Source organism: Pleurodeles waltl, chromosome 4_2, assembly GCF_031143425.1.
Source record: "Pleurodeles waltl isolate 20211129_DDA chromosome 4_2, aPleWal1.hap1.20221129, whole genome shotgun sequence".
Lineage (NCBI taxonomy): Eukaryota > Metazoa > Chordata > Amphibia > Caudata > Salamandridae > Pleurodeles > Pleurodeles waltl.
This window is the reverse complement of record NC_090443.1, coordinates 658,791,409-658,812,621: the sequence shown is the minus strand read 5'-3', so window position 1 is coordinate 658,812,621 and position 21,213 is coordinate 658,791,409. Positions and strand designations below refer to the sequence as shown.

At 42.4% G+C, this 21,213-nt stretch overlaps 1 protein-coding gene across 3 annotated transcripts in view; it reads left to right on the top strand.

Moving 5' to 3' along the window:
• The first annotated feature begins 7,604 nt into the window (after positions 1-7,604).
• The window catches only part of LOC138293162 (interferon-induced protein 44-like), a 302,295-nt gene continuing 288,686 nt past the window's right edge, over positions 7,605-21,213 (top strand). For 2 of the 3 annotated variants that reach the window (XM_069232222.1, XM_069232220.1), the window contains exon 1: positions 7,605-7,693. The gene's annotated coding sequence lies outside the window, so the exon portion shown is untranslated. Of the gene's footprint in view, positions 7,694-7,956; positions 8,012-21,213 lie in introns of those variants that run through there. The other variant, XM_069232221.1, reaches the window with a different exon arrangement.

Genomic DNA, 21,213 nt, shown 5'->3' with positions numbered 1-21,213 from the left:
CAAATGCTGATTCTAAAGGCACGGAAAATACGTAACTTAGTATGGGACTCTTTCTATTCCTGGGACTTTTGCCTAGGGGAGCTCAGAGCAACCAATGACATCAAAGCTAAAGTGTGCAAGGAATTGGTCATGCTGAAAGACGGCTTTTATTCGGAAAGACAGAGGAATGAAAAAAGGGAGGAGCGGAGGGATAAAATGCTCGAAGTGGTAGGAACATTACCATGTCTTCCTGTGGTACGTGCACCATCACAGGAACACAGTATGCAGGGAACAACAAAGGAAGAGACCGAGGACGCACTCATTGAAGACAAACTGATGGGGAGGTTAGTAATGAGAATAAAACAGTGAGGTCGGGGGAAAAAGTACACGTTGAGCACTTAGTGACAGGCACAGAGCCTCCTGAGCTATCCCTGGCTCAGAAGGCTGCAGCCCGTGAACTTGCACATGGTTTAATAAAAGAGGAACTAACAAAAATGAACCTTGAACGAGTAACAGACTTTCAAACACTGCAGAAAATAAGAGAGGAAGCGTCCCACAAACACAGAAGGAGGTGAGAGCTTTCCTTAGGATGGCAGGTTACTGCAGGCATTGGATACCGAATTTCTCTCTGATTGTGCGACCACTTTTAAATTTAACACACAAGGATGTGCCAGACAAAGTACAATGGTCAGAAAACTGTGAAGAGGCTTTTCAGAAATTAAAGTTCACATTGTGCGCAGCACCAGCATTAGGCCTCCCAGATTACACCAAAGATTTCCACTTATTTTGCCATGAAAAGGGGGTTGCTCCCTAGACGTTTTGGCACAAAAACACAGCACCTTCTACCGCCCAGTGGCTTACTATATGGCCACCCTGGACCCAGTAGCATCAGGTCTTCCCCCGTGTCTGAGGGCGGTAGCAGTGGCCGCCTTAGCAGTGGAACAATCAGAGAACATTGTCCTGGCTCATAGTTTGGTGTTACATGTCCCACACGCAATTGACACATTACTAACTACAACTAAGACCCAGCACCTGACAAATGCTCGCCTCTCATGCTATGAGTTGACACTATTGGCACCACATATAAGGATAAAGAGATGTACAACATTGAATACCTCCTGCCTGTTGCCTACCGAAATGGATCACGATGATCCCACCACAGATAATTACTTCCACGATTGTATTATGGCAGACGACACACACACCAAGGTGAGGCCAGATCTCTGAGACACCCCATTCCCTGAGGCCGAGGGCGATTTGTTTGTGGATGGTTCATGGATTGGGGACCACACTGGGATGCCACAAGCAGCCTATGCCGTGGGGACGGCCAAAAGACTACTTGAAGGAGGAAGGCTACCAAAGATTAAAAGTGCCCAGGCAGCATAATTAGTACCACTAATCAGAGCATGCAAATTGGCAGCAGGAAAGACAACAAACATTTACACAGACAGCCAATATGCTTTTGGGGTCACTCATGATTTCGGTCAACTGTGGGCGATGAGGAGATTTCTCACTTCAGCAGGCCAAAACATACAACATGCTTCATTGATTGTTGCCTTGTTGTAAGCTCTACTACTGCCCAGAAAAGTTGCAATTGTAAAATGTGTAGCCCACACCTCTGCTAAGGACTAAGGGCCAGATGTAGGTAGCCTTTTGCGCCTCGCAAATGGCGAAAAACGCAGTTTGCGAGGTGCAAAAGGCCTTCCGCGATGCAGAGTCACATTTTGCGAGTCAGTACCGACTCGCAAAATGTGATTCCGACTCGCAAATAGGAAGGGGTGTTCCCTTCCTATTTGCGACCGCATCGCAATGTAGAGTTGATTTATGACTGCGAAAGCGGTCGCAAACCAACTCACAGTTACCATCCAATTGAAGTGGATGGTAACTCATTCGCAAAAGGGAAGGGGTCACTATGGGACCCCTTCCCCTTTGTGAATGCAAACAAAAAAAATAAAATTCGGAGCAGGGAGTGGTCCTATGGACCACTGCCTACTCTGAAAAAAACGAAACTAAATGGTTTCGGTATTTTTTCTTTTTGCAGCTCGTTTTCCTATAAGGAAAACGAGCTGCAAAAATAAAAAAATAAAAACTGTTTTATTTAAAAGCAGTCACAGACATGGTGGTCTGCTGTCTCCAGCAGGCCACCATCCCTGTGAGTGCCTAGACTCGCTATGGGGTCGCAAACTGCGACCCACCTGATTAATATTCATGAGGTGGGTCTTTGCGACCCCATAGCGAGTCGCAGAAGGTGTCTGAGACACCTTTCTGCATTTCATTTTGCGAGTTGCAAATTGCGAGTCGCTGGGACTCGCAATTTGCAACTCGCAAAATGAAACCTACCTACATCTGGCCCTATGTTTCTATGGGAAATGCTTTTGTTGACAAAGAGGCACAAAGAATAGCACTCAGTGGGTGTGAGTATGTAATGGTCCAGGTTAAACCCACCACAATAGCTAAGGAGGAAAGTACATATTTTGATACAAAATGTGTTCAACAGCAGGCTGACGAGTCAGAACTAACAGATTGGGAAAAGGGCGGTTGCAAGACAGATGGGGAGGGTGTGTGGGTGAGACCCAACGGTAAAATATGTCTACCATCCACGCTACTGTCCTCTATGGCACGCCTTTTCCATGGCCCCTCACATGTGGGTAGGGATGGAATGATACGACTGTTTTCACAATGTTGGTTTAATACCAAAATTCAGCAATCTGCAGAACATTTATGTAAGAGATGCACTGTTTGTGCACAGTACAACACTGGAAAAGGTACACCAACTCCTTCAGGCCACTTCCTACCGCCACATGCACCCTTTGAAAGCCTCCAAATGGACTTCATTGAGATGCCCCCGGTATACAAGCTAAGATACGTTTTGGTAATAGTTTGCATGTTCAGCAAATGGACTGAGGCATACCCCACCTGGAACTGTGATGCACAAACTGTGGCTAAGTGCCTTTTAAAAGAGTTAATACCACGTTTTGGGGTACCGATTCTTTTGAGTTCAGACAATGGACCAGGATTAATTTTGCATGTTATTCAGGGCCTTTGCAAAGGGCTGGGAATAATCACAAAAGTTGCATTGCGCATACCATCCACCCGCAGCAGGGGCAGTAGAGAGGAAAAATGGGGTGTTGAAAAACAGAATAGGGAAGATATGCGCGGTGACTGAACTATCTTGGATTGATGCATTACCATTAGCGCTTCTTGCTATGAGAAGTACCCCTGATAGAGTCACAAAATTAAGTCCCCATGAGGTGCTATTTGGGCGCCCCATGAACATTCCAGGCCACATGTCAGTTGCCCCATTGGCAATAAGAGATGATCTTTTGTTACAATATTGCAGGAAGATAACAGAGACGTTACGCTGTCTTCACCGCCAGGTAATGCAGGCCTTGCCAGAAGGAGGAACGCCACCAGAACACAGACTACTGCCTGGCAACTGGGTTTGGGTCAAGGCCCACACTAGACGCCATTGCCTTCAACCACGGTGGAAAGGGCCTTACCAAGTCCTACTGACAACAGCCACAGCGGTCAAGTGTGAGGGTCTCAAATACTGGATCCACAGATCACACACCAAGAGAGCCATTGGATCTGAGGACATCCAGCCACCACCTGCGGTATCCATAAAGATCACACCCGCAACCTTCGGTCAACAAGCAACACCAGACAACACTGACAGGGCTGCTCGTGCTTCACTCCTACAGGAGTCAGGAGGTGCAAGCAGGTCCTGCGGTGAGACTACTAGGGACTGCTCGTGCTGCGCTCCTACAGGAGTCAGGAGATGCAAGCGGGTCCATCAAGGAGTTCTTCATAGACTGCTCGTGCTGCACACCTCAGGAGAGGGATGGGTGCAAGCAGGTCTTACCTGAATATCTACATATATCATGCAAGTGGTTTCAAGTGCTAGTAACCTCTGACACCACTCTGTGACGTGCCAACAAGAAGATCCAAAGAATAAGAGAGTAACAGACAAGGACTAAACAGTGCAATTTGTGACACCTGGAGCATAATAATGTCTAGAAGAAGAAGAGAGGAGAAAAAGTGGCCTATGGTACTAACTGCCATATGTACCCCGGTTGCAGCAATAATTATCACCATAGTGATTATTATATATCAAGAAGAAATATGAATCCCATATCTGGACCAAGAACAGTATATCAATAACAGTGTAAATGAAATAGGGATTAACCATTGCTGTGAAACAAGAACAAGGGGAGAACTCTGGTGTGGCAGAAAGGGTGGGGAACAGGACACAGTGGATAAAATATACCAAATGGGAGAAAGATGGGAACAATTACAAGGATAATGCATTTGTGCAAATGGTGAAATTTTATAAGGAATTGGCAAATGGATTGGATTGCTATATTTGTACACACTTACCCACCTCTGCCCAGGGAAGGACAGATTACGCTCAGATTCCTCTTCCCCAGTATGTTTCATGTCACATACTAAACAGCATGTTTGCAAAGGAAGTGAATGGGACTATAAAGAGAAAGCCACCTAAAAGGAAGAGGAAGGTTGGAAAAGGGAGAATAAAGCAGGGAAACAGTAGGGGGGGAGAGAAAGTAAAGGAGGAGGTAGGATAGGTGTGTGTGGACAACTAGTACCGGAAAAAGGTGAAACAGAGCTGCTGGAAGCATTCAACATAGGAAGAGATAAGGGTTATGCACAGGGGGAGAAGAACATAGATATATCACGAATGTCCCTTTCTATACATAAGAAGAAAAAGGGGTCATGGTGTTTTCGATACCTCAAAGGCAGCATCCCAAGGCCAAACACATTTTATGATAAGGTGTGTCGAATGGTTACACCAGTAATGAAATGCCCTAGCATACACCTCCCCGACCATAATAATAGCAGCATAAAGATAGCAGCTAGCACCTGCTCCAAATACTCTGATTTGGATAACATACGGAAGGGCCCAGAAGGTTTGTCTATAGGTCTCACAGCTCCAAGGGGAATATTCATCGTATGCGGGACATCGGCATATTTTAGACTGCCTGCAGGGTGTCAGGGCTCCTGCTACCTGGTGTTCGTACTACCCCGAATGTTGCATATAACCAATTTGACCAATGCAACACAAGGGGCACCCGGAAGGGTACGAAGAAGAAGGACACTTACTTGGTTGGATAGGTTCATAGCAGTGGAAGGAATATTTGTGATGCCATTAGGGATAGCGCATTCAGAATATCAAATACACAAATTGGCAGAATTGGTGGAAACATTAGCAAGTTCTACAGCAGCAGCCCTAGGTAACATTACTGAAGAACTTACAGACTTAAGAGCTGTTGTAATACAGAACAAACTTGTGTTAGACATCATTTTAGCAAGAGCCGGTGGTGTATGTCACGTGATCCATCAGGAATGTTGTGCTTATATACCGGACAACAGTGGGAATGTGAGGATGGCAATAGGGAAAATAGAGGAGGTAGAAGAGGGAGCAAGGAAAGTGGCGGATGTGACGGACATAGGCGGGATACTAAATGACATTGAAGCATGGTTCCGTGGTTGGGGATCCTGGCTGATAGAAGTACTGGTGGTGGGAATAGGGGGATTAATAACACCATGGGGGTCATTTTGACCTCGGCGGTCTTTTGTCAAGACCGCCGAGGGACCGCCGTGCTGAAGACTGCCAGTGGTGGCGGTTTTCCGTTCGGCGTATTATGACTGTTGGCAGCCCTCTGTCCTTTTTCGGACAGAGAGCCGCCACCAGCCATACTGGCGGTCGGCGGGGAAGTGGAGGTTGCTCCACCTCCACCGCCACGTCAACAGAACACCACCCACCGAATCATGTCCTGTGATTCGGCATGGCGGTGTTCTGTTGACAGTGTGGTGTCGGCAGAGCAGCCCCCATGGATACCGGCCCCTCCCTGAGGATCAACGGACCAGGTAAGTTGATTGTCCGTTAGGGGAGGGGGGTGGGGGGGTGTTGTGTGTTGTGTGCATGCATGGGGGTGTGCGTGTGTGTATGTAGAGGGGGTGTGTGAGTGCGTGTATGCTTGCAGGGTGTTGTGTGTTTGGGAATGAGTGCGTGAATGTCTGTAGGTATGTCTGTATGGATGTGTGCGTGTATGTTTGAATGCGGATGTGCGTGTCTGACTGTGTGTGTGGCTGTTAGCATATATGTCGGTGTGTGTGCGTGTATGTGTGTTGGTGGTGCCTGCGTGCGTGTCGGGTGTGAATGAGTGATGTGATGTTGGGGGTAGGGGTGGGGAGGGGGGTCCTGCCACCTTTGGGGGGGTGGCAGGGATGGTGGGGGGTGTAGGGGAGGGAGTCACAGTGGGGGTGGGGTGTGGGGGAATGACCCCTATCAGTGCCAGGGAAGGAATTCCCTGGCACTGATAGTGCTTACCGCCATGGATTTCATGGCGGTTCCAAACCGCATGAAATCCATGGCGGTCAGCCGGGTCCAAATACCGCCGGCGGTATAGTGACGACCGCCGGGCTGGAGACCCAGGTCTCCAGCCCAGCCTTCGTCTCCACCCTGGCGGGCGAAACGGAGAAGAGGCAGAAGACCATGGCGGTAACCGCCATGGTCATAATTGCAAAAATTTGACCGCCAGCCTGTTGGCGGTCTTACCGCCGCTTCTCCGCCGTCCGCCAGGGTCGTAATGGCCCCCTATGTCTGTTGATAAGGGTGTGCCCTTCCTGTTTGACCATGTTAATGAAGAAAATGTGTCATAAGGACACTGAGTACCATCGTAAGAGAAGGCATGAGGATGAGGCCAGGAAAGATGATGCTATTGAAATGACACCTATCCATCAGGATAATTAGACTGTCAATGAGTGTTTTCATTGGGTATCAGAGGGCGGAATGTGGAATCACATTCTCCTGGATCCATTTTGGGCCTTGTAGGCCCTGTGTACACAGTGAATATACAGACCTGTTTCTGTTGAACACCTTACAATGTTGAATTAGCTAGGCCTTGAAGAAATGTCTATTGTGCTTGAAACGCATTATGTTGCAAGGCTTGCTAAACTGACGGCCATCACAAGACACCACTGCATGCTAGCTTGCGAAATCCTCACTGCTAAAAGTACTAACGTATGCACTTATGGTTCCTCTTTCTCCACATATAGATGTATCACAAGACATTTGATTCAGAGGACATTGTGCAAGCCTCTTGTCTATGATTCTAACCCTTATATGGAGCGTTATGAAGAATAAATGATAATTCATGTGTGCTGTATAGCAAAATTAATCATACGTCAATATCAAGAACCAATTACATTTATTAATGTGTCTGCGGTTTAATGCTATTAAGATCATGCATTACTTCCTTGTTCAGACTGTTCCAGCTGGACTTAGACTGCTCAGTCTCCATGTACATGTATTTCCTATTAACCATTATCTAAGGAATAGCGGGCTGGTCTTTGGTTTGTTTCCTGAATTGTCTGGATCTGATTTACATCTGAGTTGGCTTCAACAATATATTTATAGTATTTTCTATGTCTTTCTGAATTTAGCCCAAGTGAAAGAGAAATATTTAGTTCAACCTAATGGCGCTTCTGGAGGAGTTAAAACAATTATAAATGAAACAACATGTCCAAAAAACGTGACATGCTGTTACATTTCTCACTTACGAGACTTCGGTTCCAACTCCTTTGCATGAGCTCATCATGCTCCTCCTCTCTCCCGGTTTCGGTTTCATTTACGCTGCTACGCCGCAATCAAGCAGAACACAGCGAGCCGACTCAGAAGGATAGGCACTTTCAGGTAAAATATAAAAACGAATTAATTTTGTTTGTAATTTAGAAATACAGATACATTATCTGCGAAAGCTTGTGTATAGGTGCGTTTTCTTAAATTAATATCATATTTCTACTCTGTTCCATGCGGAGCAAGTTATTAACCGTGGTACTGTTGTTTCTGGAGTCTGCTGATAAGATGGATTTTATTTTTATTCAAGTTCCATTTTGTTTTAACGTGTTTAACTACCTCACAATTGGTATGCCAGTGGTGATGAACAACGCTAAATCGCTTGGCGGAAAGAGTTCACTAATTGCAGGGGCGTAGCTACCAATGGTGCGGCAGGTACAGTGGCGCCGGTTCCCAGAGCTTTAGGGGCCCACGGAACCTTGTTATTTTTTTATGCTTTACTATCTTTTTGAGCCGTCATCATTATCGCAAACAATTGAATAGCCCCACTTACATAAAATTCATGTTCGTGTTCAAGCTTACAGAGCCATCGTCGAACCCAGTTTTCTTCTTTGCGTTATGGGAGCTGTAGTCATGATCTCACAACCGATTAATCAGCTCTAAGGTCACAGAATGTAAAGGAAAAAACGCATTGAACCGAATAGGCTAAATACGCCTGGACCTGGCAAACTTGACAACTTCCAGAAATGTTGAATATAATGTAACATTTAGTCATTTTGAAATTCGTGACGAACATAGAAAAGTGAAACAGAGAAAATATTTTTTTAACATGTTGTTCCACGACATATTGTTCCACAATATGCTGCTTAGCAACACGTGACTTACTAGTTTGTGAATACTGGGAAACGTGATGGAATGTCAGAATAATACAAATATAAAATAAAGCACCTGCTGACATATTTGCTTATAGAACAGTTATGGATATTTTTGTCGAGACCTGACTGTCCCAGAGGTCTGTTTGGCACACCTGGTGTCAGAACACCTGTCTTGACAGGGCAGTGTGTTGGCCTTCTTTTGGCTGTTTCTGGGCCTGTTTTATAGTCTGTTGGGCGGTCTTTACACATGATTTCCGTAGGAATTTGGGTTATTAGTTGAGGGGGTATGTTCTCACCTCAAGTAATAATCACAGTCCTTGTCAGGGCGTACCATTAATGCCACGAAATAACCCCTTGCTAGTGGTGGCACAGAGCAGACAGACTTAACTTGGAGGCAATGTGTACATTATTAATGCAGTACTTAACATTAATAAATTCAAATAAAAAAGTAATAAAATAAAATCGAAATGCAAAACAATACAAATCTCAACACAAATTAGAAACCCTAACACAAATTAGAAAGATAAAGTGCAATCAGGTTTGTCTGTTCAAAGATTTCACCTTCTGACTTTAGTGTTTTAGGTCCCAATCAAAAACATGGATACATAGAAGCAGCAACCCAGGGCCTCAGGAGAGGCACTTGAGATTCACTGTGTGGCAGGTAGAGGCAAAGAGGAGTGTCCCGTCCAGGACCAGTTGCCGCTGGGCAGTTGCACGAAAGGCCTTTTGTAGCTTGTTGTGCCCCTGTAAGATATGCATGAGATCAGCCTTGTGACCTTTGGAGTCCACTTCTTTGCCCTGGATTCAAGACAGAGAGCAGGTACAGTCCTCCTGGACTCTTTTGCAGGTTGCAGATTGTAGGTTCATCTCTCTTCTGAACTTCCTCAGCTCCAGTAATGTTCTAAAGTGGGTGCCTGGAGATGCCTTGTTTATGCCTGGCATGAGCTACTGGATAGGAATGATCCCTGGTACCGCCCTAACCAATGGAGCAAAGGTCCCCAGGGATAATCCTACCTAATTTGGTTATTTTCAGGATGGATGGAGTCTTTGGCCACACTAAACCTGGGTTCTGATGTTGTGTGTGTGTGTGTGTCTTCTCCCACATTGAACACAAAAATACAGTTTGAGGCAGGCCCTGCACCCATAAACCTCAGAGGCAGAAATGTACTAAAATACAACTGAGTTTTCAGCAAGCCAACTGGGAATACAGAGGAGTTTTGGCATCATGTCCTTGCCTTTTGAAGTGTACCCCGAATGTTATATGTAACCCAAGAAACCTGTCAAACAGTCTCTGACACTGTAATGTCAAAAAATAGCCTTCTGTAAATTGGACCTGTTGGGTTTGCGGGGCAAAAGAAGACCTCCTTGACGTTCTCTCCAAGTATCACATGACAAATTGCAGCAGCCCTATCAGGCAGGATGTGATATTCAAACAGGCCATACGGGCCTGGGAGACCATGCTCTGTTGGAGGAGATTTGGGGGCAGCGGGCACTCAACCCCTCCTCACTCCTCACCTCCTTGCTGTGCACTCCACACCAGGGCCTGGGCTTTAATGGCAGTCCGCTTCTGCAACCACTGGGCTTTCCAGTGCCTCCTAGCGACCTCGCCTAACTGCCTCACTGCTCTTCCCTCGGTCTTCCTGCAGAATCCCCTGGCCTCACAACGGTCCAGCTCACAGCTTCCACTCCCACTTGCAGCTCTTCCTGTGTCTCACTTCCTGGTCTTGTGGCGCTGCTAGGCGCTCCGTCAACACATCTGCACATCTGATTTGCAGGGCATGACACTTTAGTGTCAAAAAGGATCCTCCAAGGCCCCACCTTACCTATTCTGTCAGGTTCAGATGGGTCATCTCGGCCCATTGATGTTAGCCCGTGGTTTGCTCTTGGTAGCAGGTTCATACCCTGTTCATGCCTATTCGGATGCTTATTACTGACTGGCAGAAGTGGGAGAGCAAAATGCAGATTTAGCTTACAGGGGCTTTAAGCAGGGTAGAAGTAAAATTCTAAAAATCATCATTCCCAAATATTTATTACACATCCAAATTCACCAGTGAATTAGTCCTGTAATAAACATTTTAACTCCAAAAATGAAATCTGTAGCTGTTTTGTAGCCAGACAAAAAACTCATAAAATGTAATATTGCATCTGAGTGCTTTCCTGCGGGACAGCCAACTCTGCTACAGTGAGAAAAGCTTTGAGGACCTTTTCACTGTAAACCATGTTTGACATAAACTGTTTACATGTCCTACTTTTAAATGCTATGTACGCTGTCTTATCAGCAATAGGGCCTCCTCAGGGCTGACCTATAAATATTTAATGAGATGTTTTAGCCCCATCAAAATGGGTTGTTTTGAGAGGTAGAATTTGCAGTGTAAAATTGCACAAGGTTACAAAGGTAGGCTCGGAAACATGCTTTACAAAGATGATACAATAGAAGGCATAATGAGTACTTCAGTCCACTCATAGAATTTACTTTATAAGCCCAGGATATACTTGGTACCATATACTAAGGACCTACAAGCAAATTAAATAAACCAGTCAGGTGTATACTGATTTTACCATGTTGAAAGGAGAAGCACAAGCACTCTGGCATTGGTTAGCAGGAAAGTGCACAGAGTTCTTTAGATGCCAAAAAAACTAACAAAATCCAAAGTGACCCTGCAGAAGGGGCATATTTCTAACAATTTTCTCTGATACTACCAGAATACTTGCCTGCAGCAAGCAGAAAAGCAGTGTCCACCATACTTTGAACAACACTTATGCAGCTTTTCTTTACCAGTTCACAACTGTCTAGATTTTCACATGTAGGCCACTTTTCTAGCTGATTCACTAGTGGAGCCACTTTTATAAGTGTGCCTGAGCCTATATTCTATCCTAGACTGAACCTGGTATTTAGTAGTTAGTTATAAAATGGAATATGAATATAAATAAGCATAAAGAGTTATCTTTCCCTCTCTTTCTCTCTCTCTCTCTGTACATCTTTAGTATTTATGAAGATGTAGAGGACGATATGCTATTTAACCAAAATCAAGCTGTGAGATGTTAAATTTGTGCAGTATCGTAAATTCCCAATCCCGCTTTTGACTATTAGAAGAGTTATTTCCCTGTGTAAAGTAAAGTAATTGTTACATGCAGTCTTGGTTTACTTCAACCTCCCACCCCCCAGAAATTCATTCTAAAAAAACATGCGAAAGCGGTATTATAGTTAGGTTTTCAACTTCTAAACAACTAATATTTAACAAGCAAAATGAAATTCATTAGTTATAGTTTACAGAGCTAACTTTATTTGCATCCCCGTCATACATTACCTCATATATTACATTACTGATGCATGTTAATTGACACAATTGAATACATCACTCATGAAAGCCAACCATTGTAACAGCATCCTGTAGGGTTTTTAAACTTTAGTAATTGAGCACGCTACAACTGTGCCTAATTATCCATTCACCATAATGGAATCCTTGAGGATGTCTGTAGTTTGATAAAATGCAGTACATATGTTCCTGAGATGGGCACAATGGCATACAAACTTGGAGCCATGCACACAATACCAGTGTGAGATATCCCTCCCCCAAGTGGGACACCTATATTCTATATATTATTGAACAGTCTGCAATGCTTCAAAATCTTCAGCGAAGTACTAGAAATAAACATCCAGACCTCATAACCATCCTCTGAACTGAAAATCTGTCTACAGTATTGCATTACAACTCATCTACAATTGCATATGACTAAATGTCTACTGGTGGGTTATCTATTTGAAAATGTCATGAGCAAAACACATTATGCCCCCTCCCCTTTTTCATGGCCTGCACTTAACAGATCACCCCAAAACTTTGCAACATGCTGTTGGTGTAGAAGCAACTCTTTTTGGGAAGTGATAAGCAGACAAAAAATATATTTCCTATGGAAATGTGGTTCTAGCTATAACTACCATTGCCAATATATACTTGATAGATAGCCATATCATTTTTGTGCTTTTATTGCACAAAATGCAGTGGTTTAAAGAGAGTGTACATAATAGGTAATTGTGCATTGTGGTCCCATATTTCCAACAAGGGGTTTTGGTGTAATGATCCACAAGGCGATGCTCAGCCGGCAATATAGTAAGTATTACTCATGGTACCCATCATACATTTTATTATATTGCATTCATATTTTGGGGTAGTTATCTTGAAAAAGCTGTTTTCTTCAAAATGTCTCCCAACAATGAGCAATCATTTGATTTAAAATATTTATATCTTGTATACTTTTCTTGAATGATATTATTAATAAGGCAGGGGAAAGTGGTGAAGATCGGTGTGTTTAGGCAATTCTGTACCTGCAGTGTTGACCACCACAGAATGTGCTGCAAAAGTTTCAATTTTATGGCATAGTTTATACAACTTTACTACATGATTTGGTCATCCGTGTCAAATAATCTTAGTAGGCCTAACAGATAAAACTCTGCAGGATCCCTTGGATCTGTCATTATGATGATGAAATCTGTATTTCAAAGGCAGTTGGGAAAAACTTTCCATATTTCACAGTCCCCTGTGAAGTATGTGCCTTTATACTATTACATTTTGTGCAATAAAAGAAACAGTACATGAAATATAAACCCATATATCATAAATATATGTAAAATATGGGAAATGTGATTCAATTAAACTTAAAAGACAGTACAAGAACACCTTCAGTGTTTCTCAAAGGAATTACATAAGAATGGAAAATTCTCAGTATGGCTGAAAGAGGATCGACACAAGGCCATTCAACACTTGAACTTGCTACATTATAAAAAAATGTGGAACACCTATAAAAAAACACATACTTGATGCCATGGTGTCATTTATCAAAACTGATTCCAATTGACCAAAACAAATTATCCTGAAGGGCTTTTGAATTTTAAACATTTCACTCCCCAAGGTCGGCTAGATATCAGTTACACAAAGGATATCTGTAAAAGAGTCTTGGAGTTATTTTAGGAAAAAATAAGTCAGGCCTATCCATCAATGCCAAAATCCCTGTTGCCTCCCCTGTTAACATACCAGGTAAACACTGACATATGGGCCTCCTTCCAAGATGTATCACAAGCAGACTTGTCTAACACCAGTACAGATCTAAGATCTTCCTCTCAGTTTGCAGTACTCATTCCAGCTAAATTGCCTAAGAATGTCAGCAACTCCTTCATCTTGTACCTCCTACAAGTGATTGACACTTCACTACTTCTGAGGATCATGCTAGTCAGTCCACTTCCCAAACAATAGTGCATACCCAGATGATCTGAAACAATTAAAAAATAGTCAGTCTCGCCTTCCTTTCTAAAGTTCTGGAAAGTTGTGTCTCAAAACAATTGAACCAGTTCCTTAAATTTTTTTAATCTCTTTGACATTCAGTCAGGCTTCAGATCTGGCTACAGTACAGAGACCACCATTCGACACATAGTCAACAACACATTACACTTTCTAGGCGAAGGATCATCTTACCTACTCATTCTACTTGACCTTGCAGCTGCATTTGATACCATCAAACATAAGATACTTTTGAAGACGAGGGGACACTGGTTGGGACTTTGCAGCTCAGTCCTGACTGGGATGAATACAATCACACCTGACCAACTGATCACAACACATAAAAATAGTGAACTTCTGCTCAGACGTTTCCCTCTTTCATCCAGGGGTTGCACACAATTCCATTTTTTTCCTGTTACTTTTCAAAGTGTTCATGGAATCCTTTTGCTCATTTGTGAGCGAGGCAAACATCTCATCATATCAAAAAATGGATGACACCCTATTTTATATTAAATTCATCTCCTCAGAAGACACTGCTAAGTTTGCAAAACACCTACACTACATCAAACTCAGTAATTCACAGATAAAGTTCTTACTAATTGATCCCCCAAAATGCCATACTTTAGATTCAATGGATCTTGGAGTAACCAACCTACTAGGTCACAAACCCTCTGTTGTAGAGTGTGCAATATCACAAGGTTGCAGTCTACACAAAACCTGAATCTACAGTCCCACATCATCACCTTATCCAAAGGAGCCTCACACCAAATTAGATTCCTCCGTGAAATAAAGGCCTTCATTATGACAAACGAAATCAAAAGGACTCTGATGTTCTCCAAACTTGACTACTGCCACTCCTTCCTAACTGGCAGCCTTAACCCACCTCAATCTTTTAAAAGCGGCCATAATTTAAGCTGTTTGACTGATTACAGGTAACAGAGGATTCAACCACATAAGTTTGGTACTAGGCTTCATATCTGTTTGATGCACTTATAATACTTTGTATCTATTCTTCATTGTGTTTAAAAGGACTAAGTTCCCTGAAATAAATTTAGCAGACTCCCTCCTAGAAATAAACTCCATCCTTCAAAAAGTCTAAAACCTTAAATCAATCATATTCATGAAGCTTCACTAGAATTTGGAACTCTTCTCCTCTTTCTCCACCCCCCAAACTATCAGAATAACGTCCCCTTCAGCAGCTTCAAGAGAGAACTTGAAATACTACTATCTCAAATTCACTTTCAAATGGATTTGTACATCTGTTGCTTAAATTGGATGTTGAATATCTAGTCTATGTTCAGACTATACCAGCTTTTATTTTTGTTTTATTTTGAACCACTATGGGAATACTCAAAATAACAACTTTCCTTTGTATAATCCCTAAGAATCCATGTTAAGAATCGTTATCAATATCAAACATTTACCATGTTATTAATTTAGACCCAAAAACAATTTGTAATGTGCTTTGTTAGCCCTGTGGGTCAGCTACCATTCTAAAGAACACATATAAACATATTAAAACATATCTTATTATACTCCGCCTCTCTGCCTTTGTGGTTTGTGATGTGCTGTTTTTTCATGTGCATTAACAATAAAGGAAACATTAACCATACCTGTTATAAATGGGGTCTCTGGTTGGCTATTAGTCTGCACTCTGTCCAAGCAGGGACCCTCACTGTAGTCAGGGCAATGGAGATACACACTTAACATAACCTCTGCTCACTCTGTTGGTAGCTTGGCACAAGCAGTCAGGCTTATCTCAAAGGCAATGTGTAAAGTATTTCTACCAACACACACAGTAGTGCAGCAAAAACACAAACTATACACCACACCTGTTTAGAAAAATAGCCAATATCTATCTTAATCAAACAAGACCAAAACAACAAAAATCCACCATACACAAGTAAAGTTATGAATTTTTTGAATAATAAAATCTTACTCCATAGAAAACAATGGAAACGTTGTTGGTACACAAAGTACCTGGCTTGCGCCAAAAATAAAGCCGCACGGGCGAGTGTGTTGGAAAAGTCAGCAATGCGTTGATTCCTTACTCGCAAGTAAAGATGTGCGTCATTTCTTCTCTGGTCGGGTAGGCAGTGCATTGTTTTTCTCTCCCAAAAGAGAGCGGTGTGTCAATTTCCAGATGGAGCACCTTGGGTTCATGCAGGTTTGTGTTGATTTTGACACCCAATGATGATGCATGCGAAATCCAGCTGCACGGGGATGTAAAACTGCGCTGTGTGGTATTTGCATCTTTTTTAGCAGCCACCAGCAGGTGTTGCGTTATTTCTCCATCTGCGATGCAGGTGATGTGTCGATTTTGCAGGTGATGCGTCAAAAGTTTCCCTGCACAGTTCCTTTGGGTGGATTTTAGTCTTTGTTCCACCAGCTTAAACTTTCAAGTGCCCAGGGACTGTAGTGGGCACCACTTGGCAGGGGTCTCAGCAGAGAGTCCAGATGCTGGCAGAGTAAGTCTTTGATGACCCAAAGACTTCAAAACAGGAGGCAAGCTCAGTCCAAGCCCTTGGAGACACTTCACAAGCAGGAATATACCACAACGTCCAGTCTTTGTCCTCTTTCAGGCAGAAGCAGCAGCTGCAGGCCAACCCACAAAGCACAGTCACAGGCAAAGGGTCAGTACTCTTCCTCCAGTTTTTCAGCTCTTCTCCTTGGCAGAGGTTCCTCTTGGTTCCAGAAGTAATCTGAAAATCTGGGGTTTTGGGTCCACTATCTATACCCCTTTCTGCCTTTGAAGTAGGCAGACTTCAAAGGAAATTCTCTGTTGTTCACAAGATCCTGCCTTGCCCAGGCCTGGCTCCAGACACACACCAGGGGGTTGGAGACTGCATAGTGTAAGGACAGGCACCGCCCATTCAGGTGTAAGTGACCACTCCTCCCTCCATTGTAGCCCATGTGGCCCATCAGGATATGCAGGCTACACCCCAGCTCCCTTTGTGTCACTGTCTAGTGGAGATTCACAAACAACCCAACTGTCAGTCTGACCAGACAGGGAATAAACAAGAAGGCAGAGTCACAGAATGTTTTAAGCAAGAAAATATCCACTTTCTAAAAGTGGCATTTTCAAATTGTGAGTTCAGAGCTCCCAAGCTCCAAATCTCTATCTGCTCCCAGAGAGAAACTGCACTTAAAAGACATTTAAAGGCAGTCTCCATGTTAACCTATGAGAGAGATAGGCCTTGCAACAGTGAAAAACGAATTTGGCAGTATTTCACTGTTAGGACATGTAAAAACACAGAAGCACATGTCCTACCTTTAACATACCCTGCCCATGGGTATACCTAGGTTTTCTTGTAAATCAAATATGCAAATCTTGGAAAGGCCAATTGCACATTCAATTTACGCAGGGGGCACTTGCACTTTAGCACTGGTCAGCAGTGGTAAAGTGCACAGAGTTCCAAAAGCAGCAAAAACAGAGTCCAGCACACTGTAAAAGCACAGGAAGCAGAGGCACAAAGACAGGGGAGATTAGGCCAAGGGTGCTAGGTCTAACAATACCCAAGTCACAATAGGTTAAATCCGTATATTGTATTAAAATCACAATAAGTAGGCTTTGTGAGTAAAACCCCATTGTTTTCGTCCATGAAGTGGTTAAAGAGTAGACTCTGTAAGTCATTAATTGTGTGTTCTCAATTCAGTTGAGTTTCACTGTGATAATAACATCTTTGCACTGTAGTAACAAATCTTTGTGTTTGTGTTTATCAGTACACTTGTTTCAATTAATATGTGAATTGGTATATAATGGTGGTGCAGGTATATGTCAGTTGACGTGTGTTATGGTGCTTCTTTAGTGCTGTGATGATAGTTGTTTTTGTGTAACACCGTGCTTTGTTTGTGGCATTCATAACTGAAGTGTCAGTGGCATTCCTGACACTCCAGCAAGCAGATGCACCCGTGGCTGAAGGTGCATTACTCCCCTCCAGATTTTCCAGGATAATTGACACATGTCCCCAATTTAGAAGGTTTCCCTCAGTGATGCAATGTGCATCCAACTTTGTTGATCATACTTGGCCACCATTAACCACTGTGTATCTGGAAGTTTAGCCTTGCTTATCTTTCCTTGAGTCATTAATTAAGATATAACTATTGTGATAGAGGCCTACTCATCGGACCCTTGCTTCTGGCTGATTTTATGGTTGGGCCTTATTACTGTATTCTAATCCCACATGCTCCACTTTCAAAGTAATTGGATTGGCATCTTGTTTTTCTGAACATTTGTAGCTGTCCTACAATCTATGCTGTGCTCTTAACTTTCACATCCTGATGATGACCCATGAACAACCTTAGTATTGAAATACTGTCAAAAGTCCATGGCAAAATTAATTTTTTGAGTCATATTGGGCATAAGGGAGTGCTGAATTCCTTTCATACATGCTCTTTTGGATTTATTACATAAATGAACATGTTGGTCTTTCTTGTGTTTCACTATTTTTAATTGATCCTTCTTTCTCATGCATGCTTGATTGTTGTTTGCCTCACTTTTAGAACACTACTTCATTTATAGACCTTCTTATTTATATTTTGTCAAAAGATATTTATTGTCTACTTATGTATCCTTTGAATGTATGTTTCTAAAAACAGTTTAATACAGATACAGTTGTTTGAAGATTTTACATGTTAGTTATACTCTCCTTGATCAAATATGAGTAATCTCTATCTCCAATTTTTTTTCAGATATTTTTGGGGATAATTCATACTTGTTTGGACATAGTTATTTTTTCTGTGATATTAGCCTGGCCTCCGTTGGTCTGTGGGTTGCTCCTGTGGTTATTTTATGTATCCCCTCCAATTGAGACAGTATTTGGGAGGGGAAAGGTGGAGATATTTGGAAGATTCCGGACGTCCGGCATGCTTATGGGTAGTAGTCAGCTTCTGAAGGCTGCTGGGACCTTTTTTTTATTGGTGGCTTCGTAGATCAAAGAAAGGACCTTAAATTTGATGTGCTTTTCTATGGGCAGCCAGTTTAGATCAGCTAATTTAGAAGTAATGGAGCTCTGTTTGCGTAGATTGAGCAGAAGACGAGCAGCATAATTGTGCACATCTTTTAGTTTGCAGATACGACTTTCAGGAAGACCTATATAGAATGAGTTAAAACACTAATTGAGATGTAATAAGAGAAAAGGTAACCAAAGTTCTCTCTGAGGGAGGTAACTGCTTTGTGTGTTTTTTGTATACATTTTTAAAAAACATTTTTTTAAGGGTTTTGATTAATCCGAAACGAAAGGCAGCTTCAGAGATTACATGCAGCCTGAAAGAGAGATCTATGTCAAAGGTGGCTTCAAGAATTAAAATCACCGGAAATTGGGTAGGATGGATATCCAGTTACACAGGCCATCAATGTTTGGTCCATCACTACACTTCCTTTCCCAGTATGAGATTTTCTGTTTTGTCTGATTTTAGCATCAGGCAACTGTTTGTCATGTCGCCCAGTAACATACTGCAGTAAAGCACCGCTTAAGGTTTTCTCAGTTCACATCATAATCGTTTGTAAGAGAGTCAATTAGTTGGGTTTCATCTGCATATGATATTACCTTCAGAGCCAAAGCTGTTGATAGCAAAGGGCAATTGGATGGCAAGGTTTTTAACCATAAAATTGCTGTTCCTTACAAAGCAGTACCAGTCTCTGCAGTAGTGTGCTATGTGATATGGTATTGAATGGCTCCGATAGGTCCAGGAGACCTCTCCCGCCATTGTGCACGGTGGATTTCAAATGTTCTGATACTGTGAGTGGAATGGTTCTGGTGCTATTTGATAGTTATTATGCATATTAAAGAGAGGGACATATGAGCACTTATTGAGAATAGACTAGAGGCATGGTTCTCTAGGAGGACCAGAACTGCAGCTCCTGAGAAGGGTTGTCATCTCTTGAAGGGGGATGGGAGCAAAACCTGTGAATCCACAGCTGATGGCAGAGCTTGCTCCACCATTATGAGTTGAGAATCAAAAGTATAATGTGTGAGAAGGATTTTATCCTGAAATAAAAAGCTGACAGTAAAAAATGCTGAGTTGTTTGGTCAATGGAATTGTTATGGATTTAAACTAGAAGAGATTTGTTTGATAGCGTTCTTAGCTGATTTAATCTTAGGGCAATAATATGTGTATTTGGGTACTTTAATCAGTTAATGATAATTTTTGATGGCAGAGTAATGAAGCTTTTTAAATGTGTCCTGCAACTTTATTCTCCATTTACTTCTAATGTGCGGCAGTGACATTTTGCATTACACCCTTCTTGATTATACCATGGTGCAGGTGTAGTGAACAATGGCACTCTTTCTTCTTCAGGTGATCTGTTTCATCAAGGGATTTAAATATCCAATCATTGAAAGCCAACACATTTTTCTATATACCCTGACAAACTGCGCAGGTTAGTAACTAAGCTATTGGTGAATTCTTGCTCAGTGAACTTATGCTAAGGCTTTCTCAGGGCAAAGACTCCGGATGGTGTGGCTTGGGGAAGTAATTTAGACATAATTAGGATAACTACAGGATGATCTGATGAAGCCAAAGATAGGAAACTTCAAAACAAAGCTTATATAAATTGGTGAAACTCAGGTCGAGTGTATTGCCTAAGAGTGCATTGGCTATAACACCAAATAGAAGGATTATAAAGTGGCCAAATTCTCTATGTAATGGGTCGCTAGTGCTGCTAGCACTTACATCTTCATTATAGTTAAGACGTCCAGAATGGAGAAATTAGGGGGTTTGATCATTTGAGGGATGGGACTTTCAATTAGCTTGGTACAAAATGTGAACAAATATCTGTGGGTGAAGAGGGGGGTATATAAATGAGTGGCCCAGTCTATGCAAAAGTAGGGGGTTATCCAGAGTGTGAACATGAAGCCCTCAGCTTTGTTGGATTCACTTATGTTAATGGTGATGCATTTGAGGTGATTTTTTTAAAAATACAGCGCCTCCCACTGTTGCTATGAGGGAGATCTTCAGGAATGATGGAGAAGCCTGCAGTAAATGCAGCCATTAGATCAGGTAGAGACGTATCATCTAGCCAATTTTCCATGGGAAAGATGGCATTCAGCATATCATCCGTAGTGAAATGAAAAATTTCGAATTGATATTTTGGGAGAGTTCTTATGTTAATTAGAAACAGTTTTAAAGAATATGCACTAGCTTTGCATGCGGTCTGTTACACGTTTATTATGTCTTTAGACGTGTAAAAGGAAGTATGACTGCTCGCTTAATGGTTGTATTCACACTGTATATCATTGATAACTGGTAATTGTAGGAGGGTGGTTTGTTCACAGATGATGGTGTATATGTTATGTCATAGTTTTTATGTTGGTGTGCTATTGTGTGTGTTTGGATTGATGAGGGTAGGTATGTTGGTTTATAATAGTGTTTGTGGTAGCCATGTGGCCATTTGTTCCCAGTTATACAGATGTATTTTGCTCAGTATGGGCATATGGCTGTGTGGTAAAATGCCATGAGGGTGTGTGATAATATATTGGTGCTTGTG